Genomic DNA, 23846 nt, shown 5'->3' on the forward strand with positions numbered 1-23846 from the left:
AGAAAGACGGTGATGCGGTGGCAGAGTCTGAAAAGAAGACTGAATGTGACATATTGGCGTATCCAACCTTGCCATTTAAGTTTCTGCAACTGAGCACAGGTGCACTTAACAGAAAAGACAAAATGACACCATCAGCTGTGTTTTGCTATTTGCTAGGACGCCACAGTTTGGATTCCCCCGTCGTGACCAGGCTGTGTGGTCTGGGTTTCCCTGCTCCTCAGCATAAGGCAAACAAGAATGCAGAGTTGCAATACAGTGAGAACAGGAGCCGTGGACTTCCGCCAGGAAGGCTGCAAGTGTCGAGGCAGATGGAGAATGGAATCCTACCTCTCTGCTTCCTCACTGCCCATCTCTGAGCGTCACTCCAAGCCTTCATTTCTTCATCCACACAAGGAGTGCCACCACCTCATGGGGGTTGAGAGAACGCAATGATAGTGTGTGTGCCAAGCTCCAGGCGCAGGGCCCACGATGGGTATTCAATGCAGGGTACTTAATTTGATTATTATTATTTTTTTTTTATCCTCATCATCTAAAGCTACTGACGAGAGTTCGAGTCAAGACATAGAATCAAACAAACCTCTAACTCCCAAACCGTTCTATTCCAGGGCAACGGACTTGCTTCCTTGCCTGAAAGGCTAATATATCAGCAGTCACTCAGGTTACAGTCCCATGAAAAACACACGGTGACAAAAGCCCCTTGCAGCAATCTCCAAGAAGGAGAAATAAATTAATCAAGCTGCCAAACGGAGAAGGCCGGGTTGACCTCCTTCTGATCTCATTACTTCTCTATTACCCTTTTGAAAAACATCCTCTTACAGAGATCACTAATTGAAGATTATGTGGAGGGAAATCGCACCTCTCCATCACGGTGGTAACTTTGCCTCATTTGTCATTCTAATAATTCACTTCTTTTCTTTTCTGAAGAGACAGAGACACTAATGGACTATCATCAGTTAAAAAGGCAATTTTTCCATTTAATTGCACTCATTAAATACTGCAATAGAACAATTGGAAAAGCAATATTCTCAATATTTAATCATGGTATAGGAATAATGAAACATTGCTTCAAAAATAAATCCCAGAATATTTATAAAGTCGTAAAAGAGCTGTTTTAACAACACCTGTGATCAGAAGCAACATATTTAAAATTAGACATGTGATTTTTCATTTCGCCTGATTAGAGCCAGTAAACATTTGCATTGCAAAGAAGAGGATTCAAAGGGCCCGGTTACCCTGAACTAGTTAGCGCTGGCTTTTGTGGGCACCATGATTGTGTGACTAGCAAACCAGCCTTTCAGGCAAACTTGGCCAAGAAATCTGAGAAATGGGCTACTGGGGCCATGAGCAGCTCTTGCCCTAAGTAGGTTTTCTGAGAGCAAAGACTAATCACTTTCACATTTTCAACAGCTTTACTGAGATATAATTCACACACCATACAATTCACCCATTTAAAGTGTACAATTCAATGGTTTTCAGTACATGCAGAGTTCTGCAATCATCATGACAGTCAATTTTAAAACATTTCATCACCTTTAGCTATTACTCTCCTATTCACCCACCACATCCCCCTCGCAGCCCTAAGGAATACTAGTCTACCTTCTATCTCTGTAGATTTCCCTGTTCTAGACATTTCACATAAATTGAAATATATAATATGTGGCCTTTTGGATTAGCTTCTTTCATTTAGCATAACGTTGTCAAGGTTTATCTACTTTGTATCACATATATCAGTACCTTATTTTTTATGACTGTATAATATTCCATTGTATGGATATACCAAACCTATGTATCCATTTGTCCATTGACGGAGTTTGGGGTTGTTCCGACCTTTTGGCTATTATGAACAATGCATCTAGAAATATTCATGTACAAGTTTTTGTGTATGTTTTCATTGCTCTTGGATAGAGATCTAGGAGTGTAATTGCTGGATCAAATGGTGACTCTATGTCTAATCATTTGAGGAACTGCCAGACTGTCTTCCAAAGTGGCTGCATTCTTTTTCCCCTCCCAGCAACAATGTATGAGGTTTCCTCATGTTCTCCACATCTTCACCCATACTTGTTACTGTCTGACTTTTCACTTTCACATTTCAACAGTGAGGTGAGCAACATCTAGGTCCAGAGAAACACAGGAGCCCCTCAGATCATTTTGCAAATAGAAAATCCTGGCATCACATGGCATGGATGGGAAAGGCCTGGGTTTTGGAGTCAGGCAGACAGAGGTTTCAATCTGAGCTCTGCCACTTCCAAGCTTAGTACAGCCTTCGGTGAGTCACTTAAACTAGCTGACCTTTGAGTCCTCTTCACCGTAATACAGAAAAAATAACCTTATAGGGTAAAGGTGAATATCAGAAGAGGAAAATGCATCCAAAAGTGCCTAGTGATATGTCCAGGATCCAGCCACATTTCCGTCCAGGGGTATCCATGATTATGAAAATTCTTGGTTGCAGCCTCCACACCCATCCCTAACACCCAGCCACAAGTCACTCCTCTACAGCTCTCATGTATTCAGACCTCCCTGCATTGTAACTCTGGGCAGCCATCTGGCCCTTAGATGTACACACACCAGGGTCCTACCCAGCCATGGGCCCAGCAAACTCAATAATCAATAAAGCGTTTAGGGCAGAAGAAAAGGAAACTATGCATTGAAATGACCAGCACAGTGCAAGCTTATTTATCACAGAACACTTGGAACAGAAACATGTTTTCCTGATTCCACACAGGAAGAGGAACTAGAGAACCTACTTGCCCTTGTTCTTTCATTGCTGTACATGAGAAGGCAAGTCCACAGGCCCATGGCCAAGTGGTGGGCATGACCTGCTTTCAAGGCAGCTAGCCCTTTCTTAGTTATCCCCTCCCCTTGTTTTCACTGCCTGGTGTGTTCAAACTCAGTGATACTCTGTGTTCAAATCACAGTGATACTATGAGTAAACCAAGCTCAAAAATGTAAACAGAAAAAAAACAAAAAAAAAAAAACAGAAGTCGTTGCATCTTCTGACAATATTGTATATCATTAATTGAGTTTCAAGTACATAGTGTCTGTCTCCCTGCTATTGACAGAAGACTCTGGGAAGCTTGGACAAGGACTGTCTGTTTTATTTTCAAATGTACAAATATCATTCAGCACAGTATCTGGCACACAGTAGGTGTTTAGTGAGTACGGGTTGAATGAGTGAAGGCATGAGTGAATGAATGAATCTGTACCATGAGTGACTCTATGGAACTGTCTGGATGCCCTCTCCCACCACTATAATTTCTCTCAAGGCATAGAAAGCAACTGAAAATAAACAAACCCAAGGAAAAAACGGATCATGTTCTAGGCTTCGAGACAAATCCCACAGCCTCTTCTGTCCATCAGATGGCCAAGTCCAAGACTCCCCTGAGCAGACGTTCTGAAGCCCCCACCTCCCAACTCTTTACTTGGATTTTTAATGTGTTTTCTACTCTTTCTTTATAGTAGAGCTCATCAAACCACAGCCCCCCACCCAAATCCAACCCACTGACAATTTTTGTATGACCTACATGCTAGGAATAGATTTTACACTTCTGAATTGTTTGGGGGAAGAGGAGGTAAATCAAAGGAAGAATAATATTTAGTGACATGTGAACATTATATGAAATTCAAATTTCAGTAACCATAAGTAATTTTTTACTGGAACGCCACCACACCCATTAATTTACGTATTACCTATGACTGCTTTTGCACTATAAAAGCAGAGTCGAATAGTTGCAACAGACTGTACTCAAAGGCTAAAACAGCTACTATCTGTCCGATTACAGGGAAAGTTTGCCAATACCTGCACGCGATACTAACTTTATTTACATTTATAAAAAATACAGATATCATTACAGGGCATCACCCACAGACAACGAGTTCATGCAGAGCTATCTGGGTTTGAGTTCTGCCTCCAACAGTCATTTGCCGCCGGCTACAGGCAAGTGACTGCCTCTGAATCCCCATGTTCCCCATTGAAAATGGGTCTAATAATATCTATGGCACTGTGCTGTAGTGAAGTTTAAAGAGAGAGAAATACATGGAAAAGCATCCGGTATAGACCTAGGCCAAAGGACTCAATAAATGCTAGACATCATTATTCTATACTATTACTGTACAGAAGAAACTTAAGAAATATGTAGCAATGCATTGCATTACAAAGGGAGTCAAAGTCAAAATGTCATTTCCACCCCCACCCCCACCCTCGCCGCCCAATGCTGTCTAACATACAGAAGGTTTGGGAGACGTTAAAAACAACAGAACAACAAACTATATAATCAGCACATAACCAAATCCAGATGGATTTGGCTCATTTGCTATTTTGCATTGTTTGCCCTTGTCTTCCCCGCAAACCCCATCCCACTGGCAGCGCAAGTGAGAAGTAAATACACAATCATCCCATTTATATACGATGAAATTGAAACCATTCGGCTTTTTTTGTAAAATTTGGAGCTAAAATGTTTAGGCAAGACATTTGGGGTTGTCCATTCCAGCTGCTGTTTTGATACACTAATTCGAATTTGCGTTCTATCCACAACCTGTCTTTGTGGGACTGTCACTTGCAATATGTTTAACAGACACTCAAACGTGAAATACATCTGCATCGATTTGGTATGAAGAACGAATGTCACCCAACATCACGGGGATCCTAGGCCTCCCCAGTCGCTGTTCCTCAGCTCCAAATATTTAGAGGACGACGTCTCAGAGCTGGAAGCACTAGCGGACCATAAAGCTAAGCCTATGTATAGCACGACGCCTAGTTCGGTGGTCTTCACTGCTCCACCACACGGCTTCGTATAATTTACTTTTCCATGCGCTCTGGTGGACCGCTCAAGGAAATGACAGAGCAATAAGATAACACATAAATTCAAGTCCCACGTCTCTATTCACTGTTGGGACATCCTTTTAAGGATTGCATATTCAGTGCTGTGGAGCCACAAACACCACACAGGGATTCTTGCGGCCAGCTACGAATAGGTTTTATTCCAAGTTTCAATACCTTCCAATTATGTTATTTGACTCCAGCCTTAATTTAATTTGAAAAAATAACTGTGAGCCTTTGCTTAGGCTTAAACAATAGTGAGTTGGGATGCGGGTGGAGGGGTGCTACTCAGTCTGACATTCCTGCTCCAGACAAGATGTATTTTCAATCAAGGCTTATGAATTCCTATTCACGCTAGAAATTTCAGTTACCAAACTTTCTCTCTACTTAAAACAACAACAACAACAACAACAACAACAACAAACAAAAAACCATGAAAATGTTCAGGCAATTATGCAGGTTTTAGCAGTACTGGATATCAGCATTCTTGTATTCCCTTTGTAAAGTTATTGGTTAAGGTATGAATACATTATAAATAGAATAAAGCTACAAACAATTTAGACTCTGACGGTAAATGAGACAATTAACCTCAAATCTTTGCAGTCTGGCACTCACAGCAAGACAACAGTTTCAGAAAACATAAAGCGATTTTCACTTTCTGCAATCGAATCATGGCTTCATTTAAAGACGTACACTCTGTGTTAGTACATATGGGATGCCATCAAAATTTTCTAAGAATACTATTTCTCTCTTCTGTTAGACTAGGTATACTATCTTCTGCAAAACAGCTGGATCATTTGTCAATAATCAAGAGAAACAGATGGTTAGAAACATCCAGATACTTGAAAACATCTGGATATTTCATTCTTCACCCAGATGTTTGGCTTCCCTTAGGTGCAGCCTGCTATCTTTGGTTGAATAACCCCAAAAATCGTTTGGCCAAGAGGTAAGTTTACTTCATCAATTCTTTCCCAGGATAATTATGTTTGGCAAAAGAAGCCTGCATTCTTTGGGGGAATAATTCTGTTGTTATTGGGATTTATTTCCTAAGTATGAAATGACCACACTATTTCTGGAAAAAGGATAGGAAATAAAAAACAAATGCAAAATTGGCCCACTGTGCAATGCAGGTTCAGTCATGTTAAACTCTCTCCTTGGAGTTCACAGAAGTATAACTACGCCGGGACACCAAATCAGAACCAGAGTTTAGCATAACATCTCACACAGAAGGTGCTAAAAAAAATAAAAGTGTATTGTTGAATTTCCTATAATGCTAGTGCACTCTTCCATGTAAAGATCCAGGTGCAATTTCATGTCTAAATCTTTTTTCTTTCTTTTTCTTTTTTTTTAATTGGGGAAAATTGGGGAACAGTGTGTTTTTCCAGGACTCATCAGCTTCAAGTCATTGTTGTCTTCCACCTAGTGTGGAGGGCGCAGTGCACTGGTCCATGTGGGACTCAAACCGGTGACCTGAGTGTTATGAGCATCATGCTCTAACCAACTGAGCTAACAGGCCGCCCCTCACTTCTACATCTTGAGTACTGTCATTCGTTCATTCATTTAACAGGATTCATTCGGCTCCTGCTGTCTGCACAGTCACATAGAGGAGGCTGAGAAAGCAACACTGAGCGAAACAGATAGAGGTCCTGCCCTTCTGGAGTTTCCAGACTCGCGGAGGAAACAGCGCGTACACAAACACTCTCACCCAAGTAAATATACTGTCATCCGTATATCAGGACATATGCTATGAAATAAAGAGTATAAGTAGAGAATATATTGGCAGGAAGTCAAATTGAGCTCCGGAGGTCAGAGAGGGGTTACCTGAAGTCCTAAACTATGAGGCATTCGCCAGGAGGCCTGGGGGAAGCACATCCCCCTGGGGTCAGAGTGGACAGCATGGGAAGAGGCCTGACAAACCAAAGAGCTTTGCTTCCTTGTAGAACATAAGAAAGGCTACGGGTGGAGGGTGGTGCAGGGGACGCCAAAGGGAGAGCTCTGTGGGAGAAAGCCGTCCTGTATTTTCACGGTGGCGGTAGTTACATGAACCTACATGTGGAAATGAGGGAACTTAAATTAGTTTTCCATTGCAGGGCAACAAATCACCAAAAACTGTGCGGCTTAAAATAACACCAACTTATCATCGTATAGTTCTATATACGCGTGGTCCTATGTGGCTCTCACTGGGCTAAGACCAAGGTGTCGGCAGGATGCATTCCTTTCTGGTTTCTTTAAGAGGAGAAGCTGCTCCATTTGTTTTGCCAACTTCAAGAGGCTACTCGCTTCCTGAGGCTCATGGCACCCTCTCTCCATCTTCAAAGCTGGCGACCACCGGCTGACGCCTCCCACCGCCAGGTCTCTGTCTCATCTGATTCCCTCTCCCACGTTCAATGCCCTTGGACCCACCCGATAATGCTGGACAGCCTATTTTAAATTCAGCTGATGAGTAACCTTCATTTCATCTGTGACCTTACTTCCCCTTTGCCATGTAACCGAACATATTCACAGGTTCCAGGAATTAGGACGTGAAATTCTTTGTGGGCCACAATTCTACCTACCACAGAACTATATACCTACAAGGTGTGATCAAACAATATGGTGGATGTTTAAATTTAAAAAAAAAAAAAATGTGCTAAGTAAAAGACACATTGCCATCAATTCCTCTCAAAATACTCCCCCTCGCTTTGAACACACTTATCCCGTCGTTTTTGCCACTTTCTGAAGCAGTTCTGGAAGTCCTCTTTCACGAGTGTCTTTAGTTGCACTGTCGTGGCTGCCTCGATGTCCTGCATGGATTCAAAATGTTTACCTTTCGTGGTCATTTTGCCTTTGGGGAAGAGCCAGAAGTTGCACGGTGCCAGATCCCAGTGAATAAGGTGGATGAGGACCCACAGTAATGTTTTCATTTGACAGAAATTGCCGTACCAGAAGCCATATGTGACACAGAGTGTTGTCATGATGCAGGATGAAGTAACGATACTCACAAAAGAGGACTTCCAGAACTGTCTCAGAAAGTGGCAAGAATGATGGGATAAATGTGTTTGAAGCCAGGGGGAATATTTTGAGGGGAATTAATGACAATGTGTCTTTTACTGTAATAAATGTTTTATATTTAAACATTTACCATATCATTTGATCACACCTTGTACTCAGATTGTACCAATGTCAGTTTCTTGCTTTTGATACTTTACTATATAGTTCTATAAGAGGTAACCACTGTAGAAAACTGGGTGAAGAGTACATGGATCCTCTGTACTATGTTTTGTAGCTTCCTATGAATCTATAATTATATCAAAGTTTTTAAACATTTAAAAAAAATAGTCAAAACTTACAGGACATATAATACATGTACAACACAGATCAAAGCATTTTACATTTATTATCCCACTAATCCCCATGACAAGGCTACAAGGTGGGTACTATTCCCATCCCACAGATGAGATAACCGAAGCAATGATAGGTTTTATTAATTTACCCAAGGCCGTTTCAGTCCAAATAGGGTGTCTCTACAGGATGTATCTTAACATTTGTTTATGTTTTGTGGACTCAATTTGTAATTAAGGGACCAAATATATTGACCATACATCAAAAAGTAGGAGAGAGCAGATAGATGAGAATTATCGTGTGTTTTTTAAAGCCTAGAAGACAATGACCGTAGATGAGGCCAATTCGGGAGGTGTGAAATGAGGCGTATTCTCAGGACCTCCCAAATAGCTCTTTCCATCACCTGAAACACACTGAGCTGTAGACAGGGTAAAGACTGAGAGCAGAAGGAAGAGTCACTATGGGACCCATTGGTTACAAGCTAATTTACAGGACAGGGACCTACTAAATGCTAGCTACCTTTCTCTTTATTCCTTTCTCCCAACCACAGGAATCCAAGAACACATCAGGCTGCCTACTTTCATCCTTGGCTTTTGTAAAGCATCTTCATGGATGTGTGACACCAAGCGCCTCTTGCTCATCCCAACCTTCCCTTTTCATGGTTTTTAGCTCAGGGGAGTGGACAGTTGACCAGGACCATGTCCAAAGGACAGGCAACCCAGATTCTCTCCTGAGAATCTAAACCTGGAGCTGAGTCTTACGAGGAAGGGGATTAGAGCTGAGTCACCCCAAGGGCAGTACTGTGAAGCGACTACCTGGCAGGGGGGACCCCTGGGCCCATGCACAGGATGAAAGCTACATACCTAGGGCGCTGATGCACCAAATCTGGACTGCCTTCTTCTGGAAAATACACCTTAGTGTGGCGGCTTTTCTGTTTCATGCAACTAAAGGCATATCAGATCCAATACTGTGTTTTCCTTCTCCTTAAATTATCCAGTCTTTTCTGCTGCTTGCAACCAAAGAACCCTAAAGTAGACAACTCCTCCAGCCATGATAGAAAACTGGACATTCTCTGGTGCTTTATGCACTCTCCCACCTGTCTCTCCATTTCCATTCTCATCAAAACAAAAACTTTTCTAGAAATGTAAACCATACATACCAAAAAAAAAGAAAAAAGAAAAAGAAAAAAGAAAGAAAGAAAAAAAAAAAAAAAAGAAATCCTCCCAGGCCCAGGGCTCCTCAAGGTTTCTGTAAACTACTTCTTCTGGGTTGCCACGGCGACTCAGTTATTAGCCCTTCTAGGAAGTAGGGATCAAACACACGTCATCCTCTAACTCTGAATTTGAGGGACATAATGCCTTTAACACAAAGGGAAAGTGACTCACATCCCCTCCATGTTTTCTAAAGGGATATTGTTAGAACCAATTTCTACTCCTGGATCTTTTGTGCTCCAGGGTAAGAAGCGGGCAGCGGTCCAAACCCCGCGTCACCTTTTCAGCAGCCATAAGGAAAAAGTCACTACCACTTTGCTTTTTATACCGAGGCTGAAGAAAGAACACGCGGAGCCCCGTGCACGAGGGGATTAGCAATGTCTTCCAAAAAAGAAAGAGAAAATGTTTATGGGGAGTGAAAATGAATGATAATAGTCTCACTGTCCACTCTCATTTCCTAGTGGTTGAACCAAGTCCCTGGATGTCATAAACACTGAAGGGAGAATAAAATGCTCTAATAAATCAAAGTGAGGGCATAGGGAAGGCAGCCGACGGTGAGGCACACCTGCGGAGACAGTAACTGTCAGGACAGAGAGTCAACAAGCCTGGAGCGGGCGTCCAGAACCTACACATGGACCTCGTGTTCCAAGCAGAGGGGACATGGAGTCCTCTTACACACAAGTGTGAATGCACACACGGACACGGACACACACACACACACCTTCTACTTCACTTTACTTCAGCCTAGCGTTTCTCAGCTGAGCACTGCTGACATTTGGGTCAGATAACTCTGTGTGTGAGGTTGTCCTGCTCATGGCAGGATGTTTAGCAGCATCCCTGGCCTCTGCCCACTAGATGCCAGGAGCTCCCTCCATCAGGCAAAATCACTCTCAGAGAAGAACTGCTTAGCCTGAAGTGTGTGTGTGTGTGTGTGTGTGTGTGTGCGCTTGTGCATGCATGTGTGTGCACATGTGTGCGTGTGGGCATCCGTCTGTGCTTGTGCATGTGTGCACTTGTATGCTTGCGTTTACCCAAAACCCCATCAGTGCTGAAGTCTCTATAGCTGTTTACCCCATTCATCACTTGGCTAACTCCTATTCATCCTTCCAGATTCAGCCTCAATAAAACTTTCTTCCCAAAGCCTTTCCTGACTCCTCCATCCCTTGGAGAAGTTAGATGTCCCTTCTCCGGATGCCCCCAATTTCCTGGACTACTAGAGCCCTTATCCCACTCTGGGTCTACATCCTTGCCAGGCTTCACCTCTAGATTATAAAGCAGAAAGCAAGTTTATTTCATCTTTGTATCTCTAGTGCTTAGTAAGGTGGTGGGTCATATTAGATGTTCAATAAAGGCTTGTTGGAAAAATGAATGAGTGAACAAAGAGACAAAAGGAAGTTCCAGCAAGAGACATGTCAGAGTACAGGGCTGGTTTTGTGTAGCATAATTGCATAACTTGAAATGCAACATGGAAAAGTGCTATAGCCAGGAGTCTGCTCCCTGGGATGGAATGCAGCAAAAAAGAAGTCACGTCATCATCACCATCTCCCAGAACAGCATTCCATAGGTTGCACAGCTGGGGAAAGCAGCGGAGAAGGCAGTCCTATTTTCCAGATAACAAAACTGAGGCTCAGAAAGGTTAGTTCTTGCCTCAGGACACATCATGGAGATGTGAAGGAGCTGGGGCTTAAAGCTGACCTCCACGTTCAAGTCGGAAGCTGTCTTTCCTGTACCCCCAGTCAGGGAAACGATGCTGCACTCTGGGTGAAAGCTGTCCATACTAATAACACGGCCAAAGGAAACGGTTTTAGCGGAAGGCTAAACGGATCTCTTCCCAGGTCGCTGCAAAGTATGTGGCAAGAGAGGTACTTTCATTCACTGCTGGTGGAAGTAAAAATGGGCACAGATGTCTTGGAAAGGAACTTGACAGTACATATCCGCAATCTGTGATGGTTGAACGTTTGAGCTAGCTACACCATTTCAGGGAATTTAACCTCACAAAACCGTCTGAGATACACACATGCTCAGTGCACAGATGCAGACACTGCTACTGCAATGCCACTGACAACCGCAACAAAAGAAAACAAAACTAGAAACCTAACTAGTCTACTACAGGAGACTGGTTTAACTAAACACAATTCTACTCCATGACTCCTTTGCTACTATTTAAAATAGTGTTTATAAGGAGGGTGTGAAAGCAGGGGGAAATTCTAACACGGTGAGAATGTTACATGAAAAAGACAGAATTCAAATTTTTATCAATGCAATGGCAACTTAAATAGACTGTAGCATAGTCACACCGTGGAATATTCTACAGCCAAGAGAATGAATGATCTACAACTTTATGCAACATTAAGCATAAATCTCATAAGCACGATGTTGAAAGAAAGAAGCCAGACACGGAATACCTACGGTAAGATTCCATTCACAGAAAGTGATTCCATTTATCGAAGGTACAAAGACGGACAAAACTGATCCATGCCGTCCGAGGTTGGAATAGCGGTCACCCTCGGTGGGGGCTGAGGGGCAATGATTGAATGACAGCAGAAGGGGGGTTCTGGGTCATGTTTTTTCTCTTGACCCAAATACTGATTACTTGGGTGTGCTCACTTTATTTAAATTTACTCAGCAGCAAGTATATATTATGTGTACTTTCATGCGTGCGTGTTGTATTTCTACAGAGCTTTAAAACCACAGTCACAGTTTCATAAAAACAAGAAGCTGACTCTGAGAGTTAGGAAAAAGTAAATCACAGCATTCGTGGCGGTTATTTTTAGGTGGTGAGACCATGGCAATTGTCTTGTCGTCTTTCGACTTCTGTATATTTTCCAAATAATTCAATAATAAGTACATTTATGGTGGGGGGGGGGGTGGAGAAGTAAGCACTACTTAAACAAAATACTTGGCAGGATTCCATAAGCACAGCAACAGTGTTAGAAGACTTGTGTGTATGTGAGTGTGTGTGAGGGAGTGAATGTGTCACCGCGCGCGCGCGCGTGTGTGTGTGTGTGTGTGTGTGTGTGTGTGTATGTTTTACCAAAAGAAGCATTACTAGCCAGGAGGAAGAGAGTCCTAAACCCACAAGAGCAAAGAAAGTATTCTCTCATTGGTGAGGCTGTACCTAACTACAGAGAGACAGAGTTTAAAATTTTGTGGGAATCAATAAAGAAACACTAAAGACATCTTCACAGTAAAAAGGCTGAAACCACATACACCAAAATATTATGGGTAGGTAGTTTTGGTGATTTTTATTTTCTTCTTATCTGCATTTCTATTTTTTAAGTAATGGAAATATGTATTATCTGTACCTGAGTTACTCATCTGAAAATGGGGATAATAACAGAATACTGAGTAACTGCGAGGATTAACAAACCCTAAATAATGTAAGCACACACTGATAGAAACATACGTAAGAGGTGATATTTTGCTTCATTGTGTAATTATTTTATTTGTATATGAAATCTGCAAAGGTATCTTGAAGGGGAGAAAGCTTTTTCTTCTAGAACCAACGGTTCCACTTCTCATGTCAACATTTCTATTTCTACTTTCCTAGTGATTTTAAATACTAAACAATGTCAAAGACAGGTAGTTATTTTAGGGGAAAAAGTCTATTTTTACCTGATATTTAATGCTGTCTTACATAAGAAAACTTGCTTTTTCTATAGGAGACAGAAGAAAAACAGATGCAATTAAAGGCCAAATATATATACATGGAAAGGTAGAGGAGGAGAGGGAAGGAAAGAGAGGAAGAAGGGAAAGGAGAGAGGCAGGAGGAAGGGAGAGGGAGAAGGGAGGAGAGGGAAAAAGAGAGGAAGGTGGGGAATGAAGGGATGGAGGGAAGGATGGATGGCTGGGTAGGTGGATAGACGAATAGATAAAAACTGGAATGAAATGCCCAGAAAGGGTCACGACATCCAATTGACGGGAAAGGTCTCTCTATGATGGATGCTAACAAGAGCTTCCATCCCCTGCAAGGACTAACTTCTCAGAGGACCCCCAGCTGATCATGAAAGTAGGAGGAAGTGGACAGAGGAAACAGATGACTCATTAAAGAAGAAGAATAGCATTAACAGTGGAGGTGGCCACGGTGGTTGTAGTCAGGGGCTGGCAGCTGCAGGAGTGAAGGATTTAAGGAGCCCTACCTACGTCCAGCACTTTGATCCAAGGGTTTTCTCTCCTTTACCTGGTAAAGAGGAATTAAGGTCGCAGATGCAATTAGGATGTCTAATCAGCTGGCTTTAAGATAGGGAGATCTTCCTTCAGAACGGGGTGGACCCAGTATAATCCCAAGGTCCTTAAAATAGGAGAAGGCGAGAGAGAGAGGACCCGAGAGATGGCCATTTGAGAAGGACTCAGCCCAGTACTGCTGGCTTGTGGGTGAAGGAAGGGGCCAGGAGATAAGGAGCATGAGCTGTCTCCTTAAGAAAAGGCAGAGAAATGGATCCTTCCCTAGAGCCTGCAGAAGGAACAGTGCCACCAACACCGTGACATCCTTCCAGCAAGACCTGTGGCGGGCTTCTGACCTCTGGAAATACAAGGTAGTGAGTTTATGCTGTTTTACATCTCTAAGTTTCAGGTAATTGGTTACAGCAGTCATAGAAAACTAATACCACCACCACCACCACCACCGCCACCCGCCCCCCCCCCCCATCCCAGGTTACATTTTAAAAATAATTTTATTACATAAGCAACACACGAACACATTTCCCATTTTTAAAAAATGCAAGCATGCGGAACGAAGCTAAAGGCTACCTTGGCTCTCAGCCCTGGCCTTTCCCCGCCCCCCAGCCCTCCTACAGAGGTCACCCCTACAATAAGCTGGATGCATCGTGTCTAGGCCTCCTGCTCTGCGTTTTCTTACATAACATATATATGGGCCCAGGTCACATTGCATCCTGATTCTTTAAGAAATTCCAGTCAGGAAACAGTTAACACGCATCTCCCCACTAAGAAAAATAGCTCACAAGCCCAACTACTGCAGAGGGATCGCAGTGTCAGACTGTGCTCCTGGGGTGAAGGAAGTGACAGTTTGAGTACCTTTCACATACCTTCTGTCTCCTTTCCAGTTATAAATTCTCATTCTGGAGTTTGTGGTAGGAACTGAGTTCTCCAAGCCTGAATCTGTTAAGTATTTGTAGCTTAGAAGATCAAGAAAGGAATTTGTTTATACATGTTGGGCCTGTGTTACCCAAAAAATTAGCCTCAGAAATACAGGGAACATGATCAATAGCCAAACAACCAGTCCAACCATGCTTTGCTACCAAAAGATAATGAATGCCTACAGAGCTGCCAGAAATTGCTCAAACCACACTCTCCCCTCCCTTTTTTGCAACTCTCAGGATGTCTGGTATTTTTCACAAGTCTCCTATCTGCTCCCCAAGTCTTCTGCGAGACTGCTTACTAATCACAAATTAGGTCAGACTTTTGGAGCCCATGGGTCTTTGAAATCTTCCCCAAAACCACATGCAGGCCGCTGGTGCTTTCGCACCCTCACTGGCCATTTCTCTGGAGTTCCCTGAGTGTCCACTCTGATGCCATGCCTGGCTCTTCTCTATAGCGCCAGCAAGGGTGGCCCTGCCCTCAGAGTTGGCTCTGGTGTCCACCAGTGAAGTTCCCTACTCTCCAGAAACATAACTGGGTTCTCACAGGGACTAAAACATCAGAAAGGGGAGGAGATGGGCTGAGAGAGATGTGAGAGCGTGCCAGGGTGAGAAAACGTCCTATCTCACCAGTCCCTCCCCGCGCCGGTGCAAGGCGGAGTCCCAAAGCAGGGTGAAGGCAGTGAATCTCCCACCCACAGAGACACCAAACACATCGAGATGAAGAACATCTTCTGCACCGGGACCCACACATGCTGTGTGTGTGGGGAAGAGGTTGCAGCACCAGGATGACCGCTAGTCTGATTGCAGATTTGGGTCCACTTATCAGCTGTGATAGAAAGTCCTTTTGCTATACAGCCAAAGCCATCAATCTGATGACTTGGTCTTGCTCTCAGACATGAGAACAAATTCGCTCCATACGGAGTATAATCAGCATGTATTTTTTAATCAGTGAAAAACTTACTTCATTCCATCAACAAATATTGTGTGTGCTAGTGTACACGCGTGCATGTACGTGCACGTGCCAAATATGCGTCATGTCACGGGACACATGTGAGCTCAGGAGACAATTTACTAGAAAAGCCACAGACAATTTTAGTGGGTTCTATGTGTAGCTTAAGGAAATTCATGCGTAGAAGAAAACATGTTAAATGAATGCTCTAATAGAAAATGCTGCATCACTTTTGGATATGTGATCACAACAAATCACCACAGATAGGTTTATCATGGTGGGCTGAAGGGGTAGTTATGGATATGATGGTGAGGGTGATGATGGAGAAAAAGGAGGAAGACAGAGGGAGGGGGAGGAAGGGAAAACAATGACAAAAACCAGAGCGCTCACGGGTATGAGAGTTACTGAAAGCTTAATAATGCCAGGCATTGTTCTAAGCATTGCACACATATGACCTAACTTAATCCAACAATCCTACCTTAAGTCCAATTATTATACCCATTTTACAGAGAACACTGGGACTGAGGAGGGTTAAGCGATATGCCATAGTCCATATAGTGGAGTCGGAATTCAAACCTAGGGCATCTGACTCTAGAGACAGAGTTCATAACCACTGAGGCAGACACTGTTTTGTGCCCCCTCTTATTGTTCTCCCCATCCTCTTTGTTAACAGCACCCCAGCTTAGTTTGGGGTTGCCATATACCCACTAAAAAACAATCACCTCTCCAGACTCCCTTGCAGCTATGGATGGCCATGTGACATGGTTCTGGCCACTGACATGCCGGAGGAATTGGTGGAGTGAGCTGGCTTATGCTCCTTGCCCTTCACTGTCACATTTTCTTGCCTGGAAAACAGATGTGATATCTGGAGGCTGAGCAGCTATGCTAAGAACAGCTCTGTGGAAAGACGCAGCCATCTGCAGCCCCTGATGGCATCATGGACCTGGGCCCCCAAACTCGACTGCCTACTTCCTAGTCTCTTGTAATGAGATAAACATTAAGGCCTGATTGGGAAAGGTAGAGTCTGAGTCGATCCTTGCTGCTGCAGGTACCACAGAAAGGTGAACCCAGTCAGTGCAGGTTCCACTCAATCTCCCTTCCTGCAACCAGCTGCCATAGCCGGATACATCACACATCGGAAATGGTCTTGGTTCTGAAGCCTTATGTTCATGGTGCTTAACCAGAACCTAAATTTTGCTAACTCATATGGAGACTATTTTAAAGGTGCAACCTGTAACACTACGGATATCCAGTAAGTATCTGTTTAGAGAAAGGAGGACGGGAAGGAGAGAGAGAAAGCAGTCAGAAAGATTTCTCTTGAAAAGGAATGTTGAGGGTCCTATTCTTGGGAATCCTGCCTGTCTTAGCATTTGTACTTGTCACCGTTTCCCATTATGGCTGTAGCAACTACAAACTTAGGCTTAAAAACAACACAAATGGGTGCCCAACTATCAGGTGCCACAGGAGGTAGGTCGGTAGGACTGAAAAAAAAACACAAAACAAAACAAAACAAAAAACCATACACACAACTGTATTCTCTCACAGTTCTGAAGGTCAGAAGTCAAAAACCAGTCTCACTAGGCTCAAATCAAGGTGTCAACAAGACAGTTCCTTCTGGATGCTCCAGGGGAGAACCCATCCGCTTGCCGTTTCCAGCTTCTAACAGCACCCGCATCCCTTGGCTCATCACTTTATTGCCTTTTCTCCTCTGTTTCCATTGCCTGGCTTTGTCTTCTGTCGTCACAATTCACTCTGCTTCCCTCTTATGAAAACACTCTGGCTGCACTTAGGACTCCCTTGGACAATCCAGGATAATCACCCTACATCGAGATCCTTAACTTGATCACATCTACAAAGTCCCTGTGGCCCGACAAGGTACCATTTACAGGTTCCAGAAAGTAGGACCTGGGTATCTTTGGGGCCCTTATTCAGCCCATCACATTTCTTCATTCATTTAGTCAACAAGTGTTTACTGAACACCAGGCATCGTGCTAGCAATGAAGAGGCAGCAGTGAACCAGTAGTTAGACCCTTACCTTGGAAAACATACCCTTCCTAACAGACACGCTGTTGAAGCTCTTCGTGAGTCAGGCCCCCTACAGCAGCCAGAGCATATAAATCCCAAGGAAATAGAGATAATGGTATGGGATCAAAAAGGTAGAGTTATTGATGGGTTCTTACCATTATCTGACAAATGCCTGCTAGAGAACTGCCACAGGAAACTCTGAAGGGAAAACAAACAAACAAACAAACAATACAAGGAGGTTGGAAATGGGTCACGCAAGAGATAACCCCTGGAAGCCTAAAATGAAGAAGAGAGTGGACTACTCAAAGACTTACCATACAAGTGGGGTTCACTGCAAATTGAGGGAAGAAATGAGGTTTACTGGGAATTGTGGGAAGAAGTGAGGTTCACTGGGAATTGTGAGAGAAAGGGGGGTTCAACAGGAATTGTGAGCAAAAGTGGGGTTCACCGGGAACCGTGGGAAGAAGTGGGGTTCAAATTTCTTGCCTCTTTGATCTGGAGTAAGAAATGCATGCACCCTTCTGGCCAAAACTGGAAGCAAGCCCAACACACTGAAATAATGTTATAAATAGGGTGACTAGTTAAGGCTGCAGGGAGCCTGTCTTTGGGAAGGGTGCCCAGATGAACTCGAATGTAACTCTGGGGACTTCTGTGGGTGCCACAAGACGGGCTTCTGAAATAGCTATTGCCACAGGGGAAAGCAAATCTTCAACAGGACCCCGACTGCCTGGCCAGCCAACGCATAACCGACAGAGCCACATCTGGAAAGAGCTCAACTCTCTCTTCCAGAATCTTCTACCATAAAATGTCCAGGGATATAATGCATCTTATCACCCTATAATGTGTTCCCCCAAATCCTTCCTACCTCACGTTTCTTTTTGTCATTTGTTCCATTTTGGGATTTAGGAAGAAGAAAGAACCCTTTCATTCATTCATTTGTTCATGCATTCTAAATGTACTTAAGCTACAAAACCACAAATTACTAAAAAGCAATTCCTTTGGAAGACTTAGGTGGTGACACACAGATGCTTCTCCACAGTCTCTGTGGGCGGGTGTCTATATATAAACACAGCTCAAACCAATTGTGGGGTGTACCAGCAAGAGTAGATTAGCCATGGGAAGGACATCTGTATTAGGACCTGTTCCCAATCAAAGCAAAGTAATTCTTCTTGGTGGTCCGACCACTTAACTTAAACAAAAAGAACTGAGCCAAACTTTCATCAATGAGCCTTTCTTCCAACTGAAAAAAAATAAAATAAAAAATTGAGCGTTGGCTACTGGTTATGGCAATGTGGTGCCTCAAGGTTAGTAATGATAGGTTTCGGGTCACTGGCAATTTCTCATTTTAAACTAACGTGAACCATCGACCCTCAAGGGATGACTATTTAATGTGGTCTGTGTGGCACCCCCAGTCCTTCTTGGATGCCCGAGTGGTGGGTGAGTGACATTTTGCCATGATATCATTACGGAAAACAAGAGAAGGGCTTTGCATCCTTAAAATAATAAAAGTGCTCCTCTGTTCAAACTCCGTGGAAGACCCACAGACTTGTTCAGTTTCGCAACGACTGGAACTTGAAGGGGCTGGTAGTGACTTGTAATCAATTCGTGGGATCTGGGCCCTTTCTTCTTGCGAGAACTTGGGAAGTAACAATTCTATGCATCCCTGCGATCATTCAGAAGACTCCACAGCTTTGTCCTCCATGCTGTCGGTCACTTTTTCTCAGATGCTCATGTCACTTCTAAATGGCCCAAGGACGTACCTGGCGGTTACGTGGCTTTTTCCTCCAGAAGAATGAATGAGTAAAGCTACTTAAATCAGGAAGGAGAACCATAGCAAGCGGTGGAGACCATGGAAAACTAGGAACCGTTTGCCCTTCGGATGCCTTCACTCAGCTCCAGGCAATTGTTGCCTCTACTTCCACTTTTCAAATCCAGTGGGAAAGCCACATTTTTATGTGAAATCTCTCAATTTGTATACGTAGTTCAGCAATTTTTAAAAGTCCCCTGAGTGGACAAGGCAAAACCTGTCTGCCAAGAGGCAATAGCTATTGACACAGAAGAACACCGCACTGTATTTTCTCCTCCAGAAGTCACACCCAAAGCTATGGCTAGTCCCTTTGGCCAAGAAAAGGGTCAAAGGGGGAAGGAAGCAAAGAGGCAGGAGGAAAGTCTGGGAGTAGAAAGCTAATCCAACCGCTTTCATAAGTGATATATTCGCCTGTCAAATTTCATGACTCTGGGAGGATGATAAACATACTCAAAAACCTCGTCTAATTTTAGAGCAAGTTACTCTGACACACAAACCAACTTGTGCGCATAGCAGCCCCCTCTCTGTGACCTGAGCTAGGCCAAACACCAGCCCCCCAAAAGAAGGAAGAAGAAAAGCTCAGTTCTATTACTCTTCCCAGCATTGGTGAGGTGGAGAGGTGTGTGTGTCACCAGGGTTCTGTGTTCCCCAGATGAGCTGTCACTGACAAGAGGCAATGCTGATCTATACTGCTCGGTCTTTTGCACACATATCGTGGGCAAATAGCCCTGGGGCCTTTGGTGTGTTTGGTTTCTTAACTGGAGACTTGAATCTTCCTTCCCACAACTTTTTTTGTCTTGCTGGCTATGGCACAGAGCCCATGGAAGCCATATTCCACCTGAGATAAACACAGTGCACTCCCACAGTAATAATTAACAGATATTCTTTTCTCTCCTCGCAAGCTTCACCAAAGGAAATCGTTCTCACACTCAGGCTTAGCTGGGTTGGAATTTGAAACCAGATTCACAAAGGTACAACAAAATGTACAAAAAAACTAAGTTTCCTTGATAACACAAAACTACAGGAAAATGAAGACTTGCACCTGAAAAAGGAAATGGGCAATATGGACAATATCCAGACAGGAACCTTCCCTTAGACCCCAACCGCCCAAAACAAACTCTATTTAAAACAGATTGAAACGACACCAGATGTTATGTGTGAAAGGTCACTGACAGCAGCCTCACTGAAAACAAAAAGCTATGAATGACATTTTGAGGATAACTGGGTACATCTGGGTATGGAATATGTATTATTTTACGTTAGCCAATTATTGTCAAGTTGATAGACTTGATAACAGTAATAAATGTGAGTATGCAGAACAATGTCTTTAGTTTTAGGAGATACCTGTGCACGTACTTAAGGGAAAAGTGTGTGTCTACAACTTACATATATGGATGGATGGATGGATGGATGGATGGATGGATGGATGGACGGACAAATGAATGGATGGACTAACAAAACATGGCAAAACATTAGCATTTGTTTAATCTAGGCGATATGCGTATGGTTGTTCATTGTAAAATTATAGTATTGTTTAAATTTTCTATATGTTTGATAATTCTTGTAACAAAAAAGTTTAAAAACTTGTTTTTCAGACTTTCAGTGTCTTAATTAACTTTTCTGAAGATATACAGATGGCCAAGAGGCATATGAAAAGATGTTCAACATCACTGATTATTAGGGAAATGCAAATCAAAAGCACAAGGTGTCACCTCATACCTATTAGAATGGCCATTATCAAAAAGAGAGGATGTAGAGAGAAGGGAACCCTCAAATACTCTTGGTGGGACTGTACATTGGTATAGACGCCATGGAAAATAGGATGGAGGTTCCTCAAAAAATTAATAATAGAACTACCTTATGACCTAGCAATTCTTCTTCTGGGTTATCCATCTGAAAAATATGAAAACACTAATTCAAAAAGATGTATGTATGCCTATGTTCATTGCAGCATTATTTACAATAGCCGAGATATGGAAGCAACCTACATTCCATCAATGGATGAACGGATAAAGAAGATGTGGTATGTATATAATGGAATACCACAGAGCCATAAAAAAACACTTTTTAAAGCATGTCTTAGAAAGTCTTACTGGAAAGTGGGGATAAAGTGAGAGTTCCCCCAGTTAATATTGTAAAAAAGAGAGTCTGACTATTGAAATCCCCAGCCTAAGGGTCTTTTTCAAGACATCCCTAGAACACTAGACTGACCTTTTTATCTGACTGGTAAGGAAATTGAGGCTCAGAGACGTTCAGTGACTCCCCTACAATCACACAGCAAGTCAGTGGCAGATGAAGGGACCTCATGGAGCCCAGGGTTCTGCTCTACAATATAATGCACCACCGAGCTGACTGGCCTGGCCTGGTTCATAGCTGATTTTAAAGAAGGTGAAGGATGCCTTAGCAGCTGACTTTATCCTATATCCTCTGGTCTTTGGAAGTGACTTTTCTCGGAGCCACATTCTTCAAATAAACATTCTCCTCTTTCCCATTCACCAATACACTTTTTATCACACTTATCGTAAAGGACATTATTCTGGGCACTTAGAAGAACAGATCTGTACCTTGGGGCCCCTGCCCTGAAAACACACACCCTGCCTGTTATGTGCTGGTGTGAAGGGCAAATTCCTAAGAGCTGTCCCCAAAAGAGTCAACTTCTAAAAATGGTTTCCAATCATAGTATCTCAGTGACAGGAGAAAAAAATGTTATCTTGATAGTAAAGGATTTAAATTTATTGCAAGGCTGAAAATGGTTAGTGAATTGAAATTATGAAGTAATGAATCATTTCCTGAAAAAGTCAAGATGTTAGCAATGTCATCACATGAAGAACTATTATTTAGAGATGTAAAAGTAAAAGGGGGGGGGGATTATGAAGACTCCCAGGAAATTATTCCTAAATGTATATACTCTCTTGAAGATTCAATTACTTTTTCAAAAGAAAAGCACATTGAACAGACTTCAGGATTACTGCTGGACAACTGAAAGCTGTCTCTTAACTTGTACTCACTTCCATCTGTTTGAAGCACTGTCCTTATAAGTAATGGGACGCTATGTATTTCACAGTTTCCCCTGCACATGAAGCAATACTGTAGCCAGGCCTTGTAGACTTCACTGTCTCCTGGACTCTGTGAGATGCTTCCTGCCACATCTCCCCACACAGCAGTGGAGACAACTTGACCCAAATCTTAGCCCAAGTTCTCCTATCGCGACACTGATGACCTGCCTGATAAGAAACCGGATTTCCAGCCACAGCTCAACGGACGTGGAAGAAACTAGGACAACACTGTAAACTGATCCTGTGCGTTAGTCTGTACTTTCAGGCCTAATTATTCATTCTCCTCCATTGTTTGCACTGATAAATGTGGGTAGAGTACACTAGAGTCAAGCAATCAAGCACATGTGTGTATCTAAGACTCTGAGGATGCGAAGGTACCAGGCATCCAGGAAGGAAGAGCTCACACACCTGGGGTACAGAACAGGAAGGCGGCTTTTACTTTCAATCAACTGTGTCACATAACATGGCCACTTTGTGTCACTCACTGAGTTTCACCCTGGCATTCAAAATCCTCCAGGCAGGAGCCTGTCTTCTGGGAGTCACTATTCTGGGTTCTGGGGACACTGATAAGGATATGGCTCCACCCCAGAGAATAGAGACTCACATTTAAACCTAATCTCAGACATTCTCCCACATAACTCCCAGGCTCCTGTCAAACCAGAATGCTGGCTCCAACACAGCTCGTCTTTTCCAGCGTAGACCTTTTATTAAAAGGAGGAGGAGAGAGTGGAGGGGGTGGGGGAAGGATAGAATAGTTGCAGTGTAGCAGTAACAGAAGCTGATACTGATTGACTGCTATGTCACAGAGACAGTGTTACACAATTCGCGGCCATTGCCGTGTTTCATTCTCACAATCTAGGCGGAGGAGACTATTATTAATCCCATTTTACAGGTGAGCAAACTGAGATTCATAAAGGTCAAGCAAATTGCCCCAGATCACACAGACAGTAAGGGGCAGAGCCAGGATTCAAAGCCAAGTCCGTCTGAATCTGGAACCCTAACATCTCATCTGCTCTGCCATACGTGGCCGCCCACGGCATTCTTGCTGCGTGGAAAGACCTCTTCTCATCTCTTAGCTCAACATCCTGCCCAGGCATTATGGCCCAGCTCTGTGAGCCATTTATGATCCCTCCATATGGAAGGGATGGTTCCTTCTCCAGAACACTCACAGAGATTCCTTATACCTTGTTTGAGGCCTTTGAGGCAAGGATCGTACCCTCCCACTAGACTGTAAGGACAGGCGCCGTGACTTTTATATTCCGCCATGCATAGGCACCCCATTTGTTGATAATAATGAACAAAAATAATGCCACCCTGTGTCGGTCCAATAGCTCATCTCTGACAGAGGTACCCAGCCATGGTTTGTGGGAGGAATGAACTTTTCAGGATTTAAACACACACACACACACGCATACATACATACACACATGCATTGCCTTTGTTCCATAAACATTTATTTAGTCAATAATACGTTTAAGTCCCAGCAGTCTACTTGAAATGATCAGATTGCCTCTTAGAAGGACACTACATGGCATACCTTTTGGGCATCAAATAGAAACCAC

At 43.2% G+C, this 23846-nt stretch overlaps 1 protein-coding gene across 3 annotated transcripts in view; it reads right to left on the minus strand.

Annotated features, from left to right (window-relative positions):
* Positions 1 to 23846, minus strand: part of WWOX (WW domain containing oxidoreductase) — a 916272-nt gene that overhangs the window by 721603 nt on the left and 170823 nt on the right. The window lies entirely within an intron of this gene.

Source organism: Rhinolophus sinicus, chromosome 8 (assembly GCF_057876585.1).
Source record: "Rhinolophus sinicus isolate RSI-liver-muscle chromosome 8, RSI-T2T, whole genome shotgun sequence".
Classification (NCBI taxonomy): domain Eukaryota; kingdom Metazoa; phylum Chordata; class Mammalia; order Chiroptera; family Rhinolophidae; genus Rhinolophus; species Rhinolophus sinicus.